The sequence below is a fragment of the Ruditapes philippinarum genome, unplaced genomic scaffold (assembly GCF_026571515.1).
Source record: "Ruditapes philippinarum isolate M1 unplaced genomic scaffold, ASM2657151v2 ctg6969_1_1_1_1, whole genome shotgun sequence".
In the NCBI taxonomy this organism is placed as follows: domain Eukaryota; kingdom Metazoa; phylum Mollusca; class Bivalvia; order Venerida; family Veneridae; genus Ruditapes; species Ruditapes philippinarum.
In genome coordinates, this window is record NW_026852277.1 from 31,763 (window position 1) to 36,033 (window position 4,271).

Here is a 4,271-nt window from a genome sequence, read left to right on the forward strand (position 1 = left end):
TAAGAACGAAAGAAATTATTTGTGAAAAGTGCACATTCGGCTTGAAAAAAAATGTCAGAGAAAGATACTAGGAGATCCACTATCTCACACGCCTCCGCCTTACACATTTCTCAGTACAGTATTAGAATCAATGACCCCTCAAAATGGGAAAGAAGCCATATTGCAGGTCAATACTCACTTTAATGAATTATATTTTAATTCAGTATTTTTTTCATAAGATATGTCGCACTCCTTATATTTCTTCCTGCAAACTTTTGAATAGTGTTTGCTGAAGTCGTATATAAGGCGACACTTTCTCATTAATATATACAAAACAAATCTGCAAAAATATATTTCTTGGTCACGTACTGACTGTTGTATTACAGTAACATAAAGACAAAACTTTACAATGCTAAAAATATTCGTAAATTCATGTGCATGGTTTGATATAACTTGACTAAAATACATTAGAGTTTTGTAGATTTGTATTGAAGATGTGGTATTTGTAATGTGTAAATTGCAATAATTACAATCAATGTCTTGCAGAATTTAAGAGTAATTTGATCACAACAAAAACTTTATTGAAATAATGGTTTTATAATTGTATAGAAGAGAGCAGAAATACGAAGAAATATATAAATACATGAAAACTTTTCAACTATGCAATTTTGTTGTTTAAATGTTATAAATTGCATCATGTTTAAGCATAAATAAGATGTTGCAATCATGAAAAAAATATAATTACGACAGCCCCCATGGCGTATTCCTGTTACATCAAAAATACAACAAAGTATCTCGTGTTGGAAATTGTATAATCTTATCAGACGCAAGCAGGACATTTGGCGCCTACTTTGAAAAGGATCAAACTTTAAATTGGAAAATAATAAGATTTGTAAAATGATCGGGAATAAATGGTAACACGTGTAAGAACTGATATGGAAGGGTTTGTCAGATACTCGTGGAGCGTGGGTACTAAATTGTTAAATAATCTGGTAAACTAATATTTATAAAATTCATTTTTGAATATGTTATTAATTATGTATTTGGTATCTTGAAAAAGCTCTCATTATGGCCATTTTATATCGTCAAACGAATTTCGACAGAAGTTATAGAAACTTTTCAAGACTTTTGTGTATGATTTAAAACCTTTAAGCATCATTTTTATTTTATTTAGTAAAATATCAATGTTGTTTTTGACTGAGTATATCTTCCAATAAATATGCATTTGAATTTGTTGCCACATTTTTTACGTTTGACAAAAAAGGTTGATTATAATACTTACTTTAGACTGATCCTAAATTCTTTAAAATTTGATAAAGCGGTGATCTCTCGGAAGAATTGAAATAACAATATTATATGAAAGTTGCGCACAGTTGCAGATAAATGAAATAAAATTTATATTGTAAATTCATTATGTGTAAAAATTTATGCATTTGCAAACAGAATACGGGCTTGATTTACAACGTATGCCAATCATATAAAGTAATTCACATAATGAGAAAGGATTTTTATGGATTTTCCCAATGAAAATACAATTCTGTAATAAATGCCAATCGACAGTCTTGTCACAGTTAACATTAATAATTTCAAATAAATACGGATAAGCATAAAGTATTTATATATGGCTCGAATATGAAACATTAATGAAGCATTAATATTAATTGCCTAATTCATTTATATTTACAATCATAAAGAACATTTTCCTAGGTCTCGCTTTTAAAAAAAATCAAGTTTATCCTACTATCAAATAATGATCACATCTAAGGTTAAAAATGTATCAATTGTTGCATGAAGCTAAAACGTTTTTATTTAGATCATAGCTAAAAAGAGAAATACTGTCTATACAATTATAAGAAAGTGTAAATTCGGATAGTAGCTTAACACATGTTTTCATGTTAATATATGGAAGTAATTATATTGTTGAACATGTCAGCCATGTGGCAATATGTGTTCTTTATGCAATTGTGCTTCAATACGTTTTCCGCTTAAAGCATCAACGAATATTTTAACAAATAGTTTTATCTATATAATATATCTTTGAAACCCTGTCTGGTTTTCAAATTATAGGAAAATGAGATAAGGAAAAAGTATGTTTCTAAAAGTCCGTAAATAATTCACCATCCAATAGAATATCCTATAAGGTTATAAATCAAATTGCTTTTGCCTATATTATGCAAGTTCGGATATAATTGCATTTTTCAGCCCGCATATTATATTGTGAAATCACACATACTGCCTGCCAGCTGTTTATCCGATAACTCTTCTAAAAGTGGGTAAAATCACTTCTTCTATCATTTATTTAGGAACAAAATTCGTATGTTTACTGCCATCTTACTCATGTAGTACTTCGTATTTTGATCAATTCTAACTTATTGATGTGGTTTTGGTTTGATACAAAAACGCCTTAAAGTTAAATTAAATAATGCTGACCTATTATGATGTATTTAAAACTCATTTGAACAATGACAGTATCCTTTAAGATACCATGTATGAACAATGTTGGAAAAAACACAAACTGTTTGAAACAAAATTGCATGATGCTGGATTGAGGTCACGGAGGCCAGGAATTCGCATTCTTTTGATACAAAGCCATATTCAAGAATGTTTGAAATGGGCGCAGACTCATGTCACATGGACAGTTAATGATTGGACCCCGGTCCTCTTCACTGATAAGTCAAGGTTTTGTGTGGACTTCACGAATAGACGGGCTACGGTTTGGAGAAGTCCAAATGAAAAAACGGTACACTAGGCAGGAAAGAAACGTCAATAAAAATCTTAGAGCCCCAGTCTGAAACGCCCCACGCTGGGCATCGGCCCTTTTTCATTTTTATGGATGACAACGCCCGTGCATACAAAACCCAATCAAAAAACGATATTTTGAGGGAGGCTCTATATCCGCATGAATTCCACGAGGTCCCCGGTTTTTAACCAATTGAGCATTTTTGGATAATTGCAGAAACCCCATTTCTTTACCCCACGTCCAACCAAAAACAAGTTCAGGAGCAAAGACATGCAATCATAGATGAAGGAAAAATTTCCTTTATCACAAGGTCCCGGCCCATCAGTAGCATGCGGGGGGCATGCCAGGCCGTAATTAATGCCCGAGGACAGCAAACTCGGTATTATACACCCTATGCCAACTATTTCCTGATTTGCAAAATATTTATTTTTTTTAACTATGTGATCTCAAAAATGTTGATTTTCGTTCAGCACACTCTTTCCGCAACAGGCACACGTCAAGGAACACTTCCATTGTCATTATTTTCATAAAAATCAATTCCTTACTAATTGTATTTAATTCGTTTTAATCAATTTCACATCAAATTGTTTTACAAATACACAAAAGTAACACACTGTAGAAAAAAGTGACCCTTCACAAATTTTGAGAAGTATATATTCAATAAATAAAAAAATCATGTGAAGTCAATGCCATCTTCAGACAAGAAACGTGCTTTTTTACAACTAAAAGTAATTTGCATAATTATGAGAAAATATCAGTTTTAGGTATATCATTCAGTGTCAAATTGCAATCGACAGTTTTGTAATATTTTATTTTGATCTTTTCAATATAGATGAACATAAACTATATAAGTATGAATCCCATAAACCAATTGTGATCCATCCATCTTTAAAAATTATAGAACATAGGGTTAGTCCCCGTTGTATTTTTTCAATTAAAGTTTAATAATTCCTATAAATTAAAAACCACATTTATGAATAAACGACCCACTCTTATAAGTAACATAAAAATATATTTCATTTGCATAAATAAAAGTTGAAAAAAACCGAAAATAACCCTTTTTAGAAAAGAAATTTTAGGATTTTATAAACGTGACATAGAAAACCTTAAAAAAACTTGGGGATAATATTCGCAAAGGGGAAATTTACCAATATCGCTTTTCTGTTTTTCCAATAAATTTTTAAAGCATAAGAAAAAAACATGTTTTTTCTTTTAGCAGATTTAGAAAAATAATACCCTTTAATAAAAGTCTTCATTTTAATTTTAATTAAAACTTACATTTAAAATGTATTCAATTTAAATTAGAAAGAAAAATTTAGTTCAATGTAAAAGAGGTTTATGTTGAAGGTTACTCACTTGTTCATGACAATTATAAAAGAACAAACAATCTTTTCAGGCCAGTGTGCCATTTATATATCAAACATAATGCAATATTGAAAAAGTGTTAAGGTATATGTATTTTTTTAGAAATATTACATTCTGAAAGTATCCGTACAAATGTTTCACGCTTTCGTTAGTTATTATATAAACAAACTTGAATCATTTTTTGAAC